This window comes from Anabrus simplex, chromosome 1 (genome assembly GCF_040414725.1).
Source record: "Anabrus simplex isolate iqAnaSimp1 chromosome 1, ASM4041472v1, whole genome shotgun sequence".
In the NCBI taxonomy this organism is placed as follows: Eukaryota; Metazoa; Arthropoda; class Insecta; order Orthoptera; family Tettigoniidae; genus Anabrus; species Anabrus simplex.
The window spans coordinates 592,974,819-592,987,612 of record NC_090265.1 but is presented as its reverse complement, the minus strand read 5'-3'; the positions used below and the strand labels follow the sequence as shown (position 1 = coordinate 592,987,612).

Sequence of the window (12,794 nt, the reverse complement as noted above, 5' to 3'; positions counted from 1 at the left end):
ATTGGCCAGAACATATCATTTTCAAACTGTTCAGAAAAAAAAGGTCAAACGGAGAATAGGACAACCATGGAAGAAGTTAATCTCCCTGCAGTTCATACTGACTGACAAGACTCAGAAACTCCTCTTAAGGCTGAAGTCCTAGAAAAATATGCGACACTGGTACTACTATATGGATGCCAAACCTCGGCACTAACACTAAAACAAAGGCAAATGACCCAGAGATGCCAACGTAAAATGGAAAGAAAAATACTCCAGGTCATTGAGAGACAGAATATGGAATGAAGATATATGCAGGAGAACCGGCATGAAAGACGCTCTGACGACAGCTGATCAGGTGAAATGGAAATGGGGAGGACACTGAACAAGATTGGACTAAAATCGATGAACTCATAAAATGACCAATGTAGGATCCCAGAGAAGAAAGACAGAATGTGGGAAGGCAAAGAACTGTATGGGCACACTGGTTTGAAAAATGGGGAGGAAAGCAATGGGCAAGGACAACAAAGACAAGGTAAAAGTGGAAAGACCTAGGAAAAATAGTGTACAGAGATCACTAACCTTATAAGAGTTATCCACTCAGAGAGGACACACATTTGGTTTAAGCCCTGTGATATGCTAGATCAATTAAAATACATATTATAGAAATTGTGCAAGTGTGAAATATACAACAGTGCACTTCCTCAAAGAGGGAAACCTGAAAGTCGCCTTCCTGATCACTCCGGGATAAAACAGTAAAAAGTGCTCAACACAGAATTCATCATCATGCACACTGCGAAAAGAAGACGCACAAGTGTACAGTATGTTACAGTACGTCCCCAGGTCAGGGGAGAAATTTACAACATAATTGGCACTTGTACAGTTTTCCCCAGGGAGGATTGAGATTCCTTTGTGAAAGTGTACCCCTGCACATATTGTTCTTCCATAGCTTCACCTCAGAATGTTTGTGGAGGTGTCTTTTAAGTTCTTGAGCTTCTCCCCTCGTGGAAATTCTCTATTACATACGTGGCACTTGCGTGTCCACTTTTCACCTTGTGTTCCATAATGGATTATAAGATTAACACTTCATGCGAACGTCTTAATGTCTATTTGATACCAACTGGGCGAGTTGGCCGTACAGTTAGGAGCGCACAGCTGTGAGCTTGCATCCAGGAGATAGTGGGTTCGAATCCCACTGTCGGCAGCCCTAAAGATGGTTTTCGTTGGTTTCCCATTTTCATGCTGGGGCTGTATTTTAATTAAGGCCACGGCCACTACCTTCCATCTCCTAGCCCTTTCCTGTCCCATCATCACTATAAGACCTGTCTGTGTCAGCACGATGTAAAGCCACTAGAAAAAAAAAAATTTGACACCAGTCTTGCTACTTGATCTCGAAAGACACAATTACATCCACTCGGAGGTAAGACTACACGAGTATACAACATGAAGTAAAACGTTCTCACGAAACAAACTAGGAAATACAAAAGCGGATCAAATATAAACAAAGATCTATATTTTTAAAAAATTATGGAATCAACCAAAAAAAAAAAGCAGGACATATAGAGATCACTTTTCTATATAGTGTCCAGCCTTCGATACACAGTTTCTCCATCGGATCGGTAAGTTTTTGATGCCGTCCCGATAGAAAGAAGAGGGACATGTGCGGAGCCAGTTCGCACAAACTCTTCTACACTTGCATCATCATTGAACCGCTGCCCTCCCAGGTCTTGTTTGAGTGGTCCAAACAAATGGTAGACGCAGGGCGATAAATCTGGACTGTATGGAGGATGTTCCAGAGGTGTCCAGTGAATTTCCTCCAGTTTTTCCCACGTTAAAATGGCAGTATGCGGCCTTGCATTGTCACGGAGAAGAATGACATTTTGGATTGGTTGCCGGCGTCGCTTGTTGCGATACGCAGCTTTTACTTCATCCAAAGGGAGACAGTAATAGGCTGCATTAATTATCCTTCATTCATGAAGAAAATTCACCAGCAAAACTCCACAGAGTCCCAAAAACCAGTTGCAAGCATCTTTCCAGCAGTTGGGCGTGTTTTGGTCTTGACCAGACCAGCTTTGTCTCTTTGCCGCCATTCCATGCTTGCTTGCTTTGACTCTGGTGTGTAATGATACACCCAAGTTTAATCACAAGTCACAATACGAAACAAGAAATCCACTCCTTCCTCCTCGTAGCAACGCAGGAGTCTCTGACAAACTTTGTGGCGTAAAGTTTTTTGCTCCTGGTTGAGGAGACAACGAACACACCTGGCAGGCAATATTCTGAAAAAGAGTTAATCTCGGATGATGTTTTGAACACTTCCGTAACTTATTCCTACGGCTAAAACAATTTAAGAAATTTTTATTCGTCGACCTTCACCAATAATGTCATAAATGGCAACAATGTTGTCTGCAGTGATACTTGTCCGCAGTCTCCTTTCATGAAGTTCATTTTCCACAGCTTCTCTTCCTGTCACAGATTTTTTAGTCCAGTCATACACTCGAGTCTGCAAAAGTGTTTCTTCCCCAAACAGTGTGCGAAGCCACCTGAAAATTTCGGAAGGTTTGGTGCCCTCCTTTGAGAGAAATTTGATAATGATGCGTTGCACAACAGACATGTCCACCGTCGTTCGCAGAAACAAACCCCTTCTCCAGACACCCCCACCGACATTCTGGCAAAGCCCCAACTCAAAATTATTACCAACAGCAGTGATACATTCAAATTCCCGTTTATATTTGATCCACCCTCATAACCTATATATTAATGTTCTTCAGGACCTGCTCACCTGATGACTTAAACTGAGCACTGTCTCTGCAGTCTAGGCAGCCATTACCCCTAGGGGATTTACAAGGCTATTTAATTATTTTATCATATAGGTCTATATTGCTATAGATTAAAATTTGCCAGCATTGTAAATGTGTCCATATTTCCACATTCTATTGTTTTAAGTTTATTGAATCCTGTATGAGACGTGTGGAAATTACACTAGAGTCCTGTTTAACTGAATCCTGATTAACCAGACTGGTTCATGGAAGTCGTATGCAATTGTATTTCATGTGGCAGCAACAAAAAAGCAGTACTGAAAGATTTTTTTTAATGATCCTTTTCATTATACAGTACTGAACAATATTAAAAAGAGAAAAAAGCTTTTATTGAACACACTGGTGCTTGCATGGATGACTATTGTCATTCAGGGATACAATTTTCTCAGTATTGTATACATTTTTAAACAATTCATTTGAATATTTTGTGTAATCCTCAAAAAACTATCTCTAAAGATATCTTTGAAGTTTAAGGGTGATTTATCCCGATACTTTGTCATTATGGCATCTCAAAGAAGAGTGGATAGGCATCTCAAAGAAGAGTGGATGACAACAGTCATCCATGCAAACACTGGCGTTACAATTTCTTGTGTAACTTACCTGTAACTTTTATCATCTTCACAAAGTTTTCAGAGTAATTATAGTATGCCAAATATGGTACATTATCTACAGAGAGGCATTTAAGCACTCAATCCATCTTCTCTGTGAAATATGTGCTTTCAGCCCAACTTGCCAACAAAGAGGTTACACAGCATATACAAAGTAACAATAGTGCATTTCTAACTGAACGTCAGGAACTTCACACCATAATCAGCGAAAGTGAGTAACCTTTGATATGGCTTCTATATCACCGGAAAATAACAACCAAATTTGGCAATGGCTGGATAAGGAAATTTTGGACTGTGATCCAATGGATGGTTCATATTATGGTGGAGAAGATAATCTTGAATTGAGTGAACATGATACAGACACAGAGCAAGAAACCGATCGTGAACCAGAATTTCTATCAAGTGAAAAGCAAATAAACCAAGATAAGAGATAAAAGAGAAATTTCTATGCTACAAAAGATGGTTTGAAGTGGTATAATAAGCCACTTATAGCAAATTTCCAGACGAGAAGCCATAATATTATTCTTCCCCTGCAGTTACCTGGACTGCAAGCCCCTGCAAGAAATCCTGTAATCACTCAGTTACAGTGCATCGAGTGCGTTTTCAATGACATTATTATTCATTTGATAAAAAATTCAAGAAACTTGTACATTGAGAAGGGAATAATTTTCTTTCAGTGAGGCAGAGATGCAAAGTGCACTGATTTATTTGAAATTACAGCTCTGTTGGGCATTTTCTGTTCATTCAAATTGCTGAAGGCAGATCATAAACATGTCAGAATTATGGGACATAGAATAGGGTATTGGCTGTGAAGCTATCAACGTCACAATGAGTAGTGCTAGATGTAGATTCCTTATGAAATGCATGCGTTTTGATGACATAAACAGCAGGGAAGAACAGAAGGCAGGAGACAAGCTTGCACTGATCAGAGAAATATTTGATATGTTTGCTACTGGCTTCACGTCGCACCGACACAGATAGGTCTTATGACGACGATGGGACAGGAAAGAGCTAGGACTGGGAAGGAAGCAGCCGTGGCCTTAAGGTACAGCCCCAGCATTTGCCTGGTGTGAAAACGGGAAACCACGGAAAACCATTTTCAGGGCTGCCGACAGTGGGGTTCGAACCAACTATCACCCGAATACTGGCCGCACTTAGGCGACTGCAGCTATCAAGCTCGGTATTTGATATGTTTGTGAGGAACTGCCAAGTGTTTTCAAGCCCGGAGAGTTCCTGTGCAATGATGGGCAATTGACTGCATTTTGCAGAAACTGCTCTATCAGCAGTAAACCTGCCAAGTAAGGGGTGAACACACATCGCCTAATTGATACATAACATATATACACAATAAATATTGAAATTTATGGGCCCTTTTCATTTCAACAACTCATCACATGATGTCATAATACGACTAGCATTGCCTATCTTGAATTCTGGGCATATCATCACTAGTGATAACTGGTTTACTTTAATTCAACCTGCAGCACGGTTATTGGACTGCTGGCACTCCTGAAAAGGAATAAAAGACTATGTTCTCCCTAGGTGCTTTTTAATGGGCACCACCCTGCCTTTTTCACAGACTGCCCAGCTGACATAACCCAGATATGTGCTAGTTACATAATATTACATATTTAAGTCACCGGGTGCTCCAAATTAAAGTGTATATAGTGTAAAACTGTTTACTTAACTGTTAAATCTTAATTATTGCCAGCATAATTGCATGAATTACATAGGAGTTTAAATGTTTAGCTTGACTGTCACATGGTATCGTGCGCAAGCAGTGTCTGGATTAGTGTGGAATTGCATGTAAGCAGTCGATTCCGCAAACTGTCGCAAACCTGTACGGCAGTCCACATGTCCACAGCAACCGAGTGGTAAGCCCTGATGTTACGTGGTTATGAAGGAGCAGTAGAATACTAGAAGTTCAAAATACTCTGTTATGCCTTATTCATGAAAATAACACTAAAATAGTTCAATTTTGCAGTTAATGTTTACCTGTTTGATATTACTGTTAATGATCAGAGGGGAATAAATTGAAATGTTATCATATTCAATTCTTGCATAGTATTCTCCGTCCGGCTACTCATTCCTGCCACCCGGCTGATGAAAATTTCTGGGGAGAATACTGAAAAGAGATACCCTTGAAGAAGGGAAAGTTTCCAAGAATAGAGACTTTTGTTCTCAGCTTCCATTCCCAAAGCATGCTTGTGTAGTTCCCTATGTACTGAAAAAAAAAAAAAAAAAAAAGGCAGAGTTGTTCTAGTGCTGTCCACATTACATGAGAAAAAGGAAATCGACCAAGACACAGGAGAGGAAACGAAACCAGCATCCATAACATTCTACAACAAAACAAAATTTCCAGTGGATATCCTGGACAAAATGTGAGGAGTATGAATGATGTTTCTAGAAAATGTTGATGCTGGCCCTGAAAAGTAATTTTTTATCTGATGAACATTGGTGAAATCAATGCTTTAGTTGTTTATAAGAAGAATCATAGTTTTCTGAATATTTTGAGAAGAAAGTTCCTGTACAAGCTGTCAATGGACCTCATTAAAAACCATATATTGAGAAGGGTAAAACAAGATATGATTCCCAAGGAACTAAAGAGGGGGAGCAAGTTATTCGTGGGAACTGAGGATGATGAGATACCTGCTAACAGTCCACAAGTTGGAACGCTAGGACGCTGCTACATGTGTGGAAGAAGTGGCAAAAAGACCACCCGGAAATCCTGCTACGTGTTTCAAATGGATTTGCTCTGATCACGCAGATACAGTCTCTGTCTCCGCTGTTCATGAGAAACAAGAGAGGAGGCAACAGATAATGAAAACAGTTGTGGACACAGAGAGATGTAAACAGTTGTAAATTTCTTGGAAGTTCTGTCAATTTTCAACAGATTGTTTGTAGCAAGCGGTATTAAGTTTAAAAAAAAAGTATACCTTTTTAATAAGTAACGCTGTTATTTAATAGATAAAATGACTTGTAAAATACATATATTATTACTTAAGGTAAAATAAAGGAATTAAAATGGATGACGTGTCATCCAAGCGCGTTAGAATTTACAGCCCAATGTAAAATACACTAACAGCAATGTACAGTAACGTATTTGTTTTAGTCTGTACATTTATTATTGGTAAGGCCAGCTGTTTACGGCAGTGCAACTGATAAAATGCGTTGGCTGTGCACAAACATCCGGCCAATGTGATGTGAACACTACAACACAGTGCATACTCCATCTTTTTTTTTTTTTTTTTTTGCTAGGGGCTTTACGTCGCGCCGCCATCTATTTTTAGAACGCACACTATACTGTACCCTGTCAAGGTAAAGAAACACCTGCTAGTTGATGTTTGTATTCTGTTTGGTGCTGCTAATATTTTATTGTTAATGGAATACTTGTAGTTGTTTTGAAATACAATTGAATCGTGCAGTCGAGTAAGGAACTAAGTCAAAATCGGCCATTTTCATTTTATTGCCTCATTTACCTCATATAACCAAGCCCTATCGTTTGGTAAAGGAAAGAAATAAGTCAGCCTTCTCCTTGTGGGAGAAACAGTGGATGGACATCAGGCATATTGTGAAGAAACGCACTAAGTCGATGACTTAGTGCGTTTCTTTACCACTTGCTATTCATGACTTGCCGCACGTTGCATGCGATGTAGGTATAACAGGGGATATTTCAATTTACGGCGTTGGTACAACACAAAGGACAACATACTGGAGGGAAACAGAAATCGTACGGTACATGGTGGGTTATAGTGTACAGTATTTCATTTTGTATCTCGGTGGATGACAAAGTGATCTATGTATTACGTTTGAGAATATGACTCCGAAAAGGAAGGCACAGCCTGAGGGCCATAAACATAGTGTTCTGAAACACGCAAGACTCAGAGGACTGGCATATGTGAATAAACGTGGGAGAGTTGTGGAAGGCAAAGAAACCGGTTCTGACTGCAGGTAAGTAAGGAGCTTGAGAAGTATTACTAGGGATTGTTTAGTAAATAATATTCTAACATGCAACCATACTTTCTACTCTTGTTTTAGATAACAATATGTATGGTATAGATTTATACTTAGTATTAATAATATGTTATTCTTCTAGATGCAGAAAGAAGTGCTTTGAGATTATAAACGAAGAGGCTCGCATGTACATTCTTTCCAAGTTTCTTCAACTTCCTAGTAAGGATGCACAAGATTTACACTTGCAGCGCCTCATCGAGAAGAATGAAATTAAGACCAGAAGACCGAGGAATGAAAATTCAAAGCAGCGAGCAGCAAGTTTCACTTACTTTGTTATGGATGGCAACAATAGAAAGAAGGTATGCCGTTCAGCTTTTATGAACATGCATGCCGTCACTCAGAAAAGAGTATTCCGTATCACAATGCTTCTTCTTCATGGAGAAATTCCCAGGGACAAGAGAGGAACCAATCCAAATACCAGAAAGATACCGGAAGATGTCACTAAACTGATATCCAATCATTCCCTCTGAAACGGACTCATTACGGAGGGAAAGAAGTGCATTACTTAGATGCCCGCTTAACTATTAAAGAAATGCACAACATGTTTGTCACAAAATACCCGGAGTGTGGAGTCAAGTACAGCTTCTACAGGACTTATTTTGTTGAGAATTACAACTACCGATTTGGACGACCACAGATCGATGTCTGCAGCAAGTGTGAGGAGTTCACAGCTAAACTTAGGAGTCCACATATTTGTGAATCAGCAAAGCGTGCAGATCAGGCTGAATATGATGTTCATAAAAGAAGAAGCAGGAAATTCTACAGGTCTTTGAAAGAAGTTGTTTTTTTTTTTGCTAGGGGCTTTACGTCGCACCGACACAGATAGGTCTTATGGCGACGATGGGAGAGAAAAGGCTTAGGAGTTGGAAGGAAGCGGCCGTGGCCTTAATTAAGGTACAGCCCCAGCATTTGCCTGGTGTGAAAATGGGAAACCACGGAAAACCATTTTCAGGGCTGCCGATAGTGGGATTCGAACCTACTATCTCCCGGATGCAAGCTCACAGCCGCGCGCCTCTACGCGCACGGCCAACTCGCCCGGTGAAAGAAGTTGCAACACTATGCAGAACAAATGACAAAGTGACAGGCCTTGCCTTTGACTTTATGCAAAATCTGCCCCTGCCACACATACCGGTGCAAGAAGTGTTTTACATGAGACAGTTGTGGGTGAATGTGTTTTGTATTCATGATCTTGCAACGGACAAGTGTGTTGTGTATATGTATCATGAAGGCCAAGGAAAGAAGGGTGCGAATGAAGTTGCTTCTTTCCTGAGATTATATAGACGAATTTGTGTCAGAAAATGTTGACCAGTTACACGTTTTCTCTGATGGTTCTCCAGGCCAAAATAAGAACCATACGGTCATAAGACTAATGCTAGGCCTGGCAGCTTCAAATCGATTTAAGGAGATTAGACAGTACTTTCCCGAGAGGGGTCATTCATTCCTACCATGCGACAGGGACTTTGGGCTATTTAAGAAAAACATTAAAAAAGTAGACAGAGTTTATACTATGGAAGAGTATATGGCAATTATTGTAAACTGCAAAGCAAATGTTACAGTTAAGTTAGTAGACTCAAGTGCAGTATTTAATTTTGACAAGTGGTGGCCTGAGTTTTTTAAAAAAGTGACTGTATCAGCTGAAACATCGACAAAGAATACTCCTCGTGCTGGAAAGATTGCATTTTCTCCTTCTTCGTTTAAAGAATACAGATATAGGGCAGAGAAACCAGGAGTTATTGTAGCACTTCCCTTCATAAACAGCATTGTGAAACATACGTTTCATCTTGGGAAAGGTAACTTTTGCACATTTTCCTTGCAACCAATGGCAGCATATCCAGAGGGTGGGGTTCCAATAAAAGCTGAGAAAATAAAGGACTTGCGTAAACTGTTGAAATATGTTGTGAATGAGGATGCTTTGGCATTTTATTTGGACATTATTTCGCAGCCAATGAATTCCCCTTAGGTTAGTAGTCTCGGTTGTAATACTGTAGTTATTTGGTGCTTCAAGGTCATTTGTATTTGTTTTCCCTGTTTTTTTCTGTTGGATAAACTGTAAACAGTCCTTATGTATTGCATTAAGCTATGTTTAATATATAACAAAGGTTGGTGTAGTTTGTATGAGAGATTTATTCCCAAACTCCAAATTTTTTTCGGTATTATTGGAAAAAGGAACTAAGTCAAAAAAGTTTAAACGGTCATAAAATTTATAAATTTTTCTTGAACATTTTCCTGTTACCTCCATTACATATCTATCACTGATCTAAATATTATATAAAATAATGGGAACTATTCATTGAAGCGTGTCGAAGAAAATCAGTTTTTTTGCTCTCCTGAAAAGTAGCAAAATCTGACTTAGTTCCTTACTCGACTGCACGATTCAATTTTTCCGGTTAACTAAATTTTTGTTCAATCAAAGTAACATCAGTCCCATCAACATTGGTTAAACAGGACTCTAGTATATTGCGTTTTATTCTCTGAAAATGTTCTCTATTTCAATGCATTCAATCAGGTCAGGAATGGAATGAAGCCTCCATCTAGCAGCGAGGATAGGAACTGTACTGGCTGCTGAAGCCTATTACACCTCTCTGGGGCAATAATTAATATAACTGACAGATTAAATTAAATTATATTGGAGAGTGCTGCTGGAATTAAAGATGACAGGGAAAACTGGAATACCCAGAGAGAAACCTGTCATGCCTCTGTTTTGTCCAGTATAAATCTCACTTGCAGAATGAAAGCACAAAGAAACACTACACAAACACTGAAAGTGAACAATGCTGAATACAGGATTGGAATATTTTTGTATGAAACTTAAGTTAATGTAGAGGTGGATATAGAAGATCAGAGGTGATTAATATGTGCACCCGTTGCTGTAGGGGGAACAGGGATTCGGCAAGATACCCCACGAAGTGGTGTTTTCGCCTGCCGAACCCTGTAAGGGAACAGCTGCTGTGCTTCAGATGTCTCCACTTGTTTCCGATATTTTGGGTATCGCCCTCCTGTTCCCCCTATACACATGGCCACTCTTCTTCCTGGAGGCTTACGTGCCCAGACCTCCTTTGCTTGTCCTCAAATCACTGGTCCCATCTACCCTAACCTATCCAGATCAATGGTCTTATCCACCCCTACCCTAATCTATCCAGACCAATGATCTTGTCCAACTCTACCCCAACCAAAGCCAGACTAACGGTCTTGTGCACACTTGCCCTACTGCACAGAGGAAACTAACGGCCTAAGGCCACTTTGTGGCTCCCACCTGAGGGTTAGTACTGAACTAGAGAGGTTGGCAGCCTTGTCCACCACCCCGACTATGTCCTCTGCGAGAAGGCAGTGAGAAGAAAAGGAAAGACAGTCATTCCACGCAAGAAGAAAAGAAAAGACAGTCACTCTGCGCAAACTAATATTGGAAGATGCTGGCTTAAGTATTGATCTTGGCTTTCTAGACTGGAACTACCATCTCACTATCAGATAGCTCCACAATTGTAATCGCGTAGGATGAGTGGAACTCGAACCAGCCCACCAATCCAGGGAAAAATCATTGACCTGACTTGGAACCTAAAATGGGGCCTCTGGGTATGAGGCGGACACACTACCCCTACACCGCACAGATATAAGAAATCTATTAGCATTACATCAAATAAGATATTAATAATAATAATACCTATGGCCTCACCTATCAAGTAGTAGACAACCTGAAACGGAGCCCCCTAGGCAACAGCCTACTAGTTTTGACATACTGATTGTGCTGTTATAAAGCAATAAAAGAAGAATTTAATGTCATCAGGAAACAATGCGCACCACAAAAGATCTTTAACATGCCAACGATTAAATGCAGATCAAAGATTTTTGAGCAAACTTTTGAAGTCGGCTATCTTAACCACGATCGAAACTGGAAACTTAGGACACACAACTATAAGTGTTAGTCTACTTAGTAGTTAGACGTGTTAAGTGGCTCACCCATTTTCATTTGATTCAGTCAAGGATTTAGTTGTCGTGAAACATTTGTAAAACGTATCAAACCAAAGTTGTGTAGCCCCTTGCATTTCCTTCCAAAAACTTCAAGTGTGTAACCTTCTTTGAAATCATTTTGAATTCTCCTCGCAACATGCGGTATTACAGTCAGCATTTGCATGCTCTCACCTGATTCGTATGACTTGTTAGCATAGCAGAAAACGGGAATACACTTTCAAAATACATTACACGCTCAATATATGAACCAAAATACGATTGTAAAAAATCAACTTGTTGGGGGGCCACAATCGATTATGTCAAAAGATCCACCATTCAAACGGAACCACTTTAACCCGTAAAAGTGTACTAACCTGTATTCATTGATAACAATGTCTGTATGATTCCCATTAACAATAAAACCTAGGGATGTACTCTTCAAAGGTTCAGATGCATAACCATTATTTTCCTTTCTGTATCTCTCTAATGAAGCCATTAGATCACACAGAGCACGTCTGGCAATCCACTTTCGAGCTATAAAATCATAATACACATACTATTAGGTACAAATCCCACACACAGTACAAAAAAATGTACTAGTTGCACACATCTGGCAAATAATACTACATCATACGAGACGACGATGCAGACTAAACACATAAAATAATGCAAATAATGCTCATGTAACTTCAAATAGTTGAATTATAACTCAACCCAGAGCAATAACATCGTTCCTGAAGTGATGCAGCACTTCAACGGATTAAGATAATAAACATAACCTAAAAATTGATTCAACAACAACACTTATTACATCAGGTAGTGATGAGCGCGAGTGATGCCTGGAATCGCGGTACTCTTGTCTTGTCTTGTCTTGTCTTGATCGTATAATTTAATGGGCTTCGCTTGGGAGCGGTATACCCAGCCACGCATCCTCTAAACAAACCCAAAAGATGGAGAAGATGAAAAGGAATATGTAGAATGTAAAAAAAAAGGGAATAAGGAATTCAACTACATATCTACCACACAGGAAAAGCACAAGGACACAAGGTACTAGACTTCACGCCAGAGTGACCGATACTTGGCGACTTCTACCAATCACAAACAAGACCAGGTCGACACATAAGGGGAAAAGGAAAAACAACAACACCGAACCTACAGTAAACAATTAGTGTCATGAAGGAAATTCGAGAGGGCAATTACCGTAGTAGGCGTGGGATCGAGTATCCAACACGTCAATTGAGTGGGTAACGCGAAGTGGGTACTAAAAAAAGGTTGTAACCATTTACGCCTACTAATTTCGAGTAACGGACATTGAAAAAGTAGATGATTAATGGTAGCAATCGACGTTCGACACTGACAGAGGTTAGACGCGACCAACTTCATCCGAAATAATTGATCCGGCGTGCACATGTGGTTAAGCCGCAAACGGACAAGA

The 12,794-nt window shown here is 40.0% G+C and overlaps 1 protein-coding gene across 3 annotated transcripts in view; it reads right to left on the bottom strand.

The window, feature by feature from the left end:
• LOC136857173 (GPN-loop GTPase 2) overlaps positions 1-12,553 on the bottom strand; it is a 126,504-nt gene extending 113,951 nt beyond the window's left edge. Inside the window, exons 1-2 of one of the 3 annotated variants that reach the window (XM_068225084.1) lie at positions 12,074-12,553; positions 11,734-11,893 (exon numbers count right to left, since the gene is read on the bottom strand). The gene's annotated coding sequence lies outside the window, so the exon portion shown is untranslated. The remainder of the gene's footprint in view (positions 1-11,733; positions 11,894-12,073) is intronic. The other 2 variants (XM_068225083.1, XM_068225085.1) reach the window with 2 other exon arrangements.
• Positions 12,554-12,794: the final 241 nt, after the last annotated feature.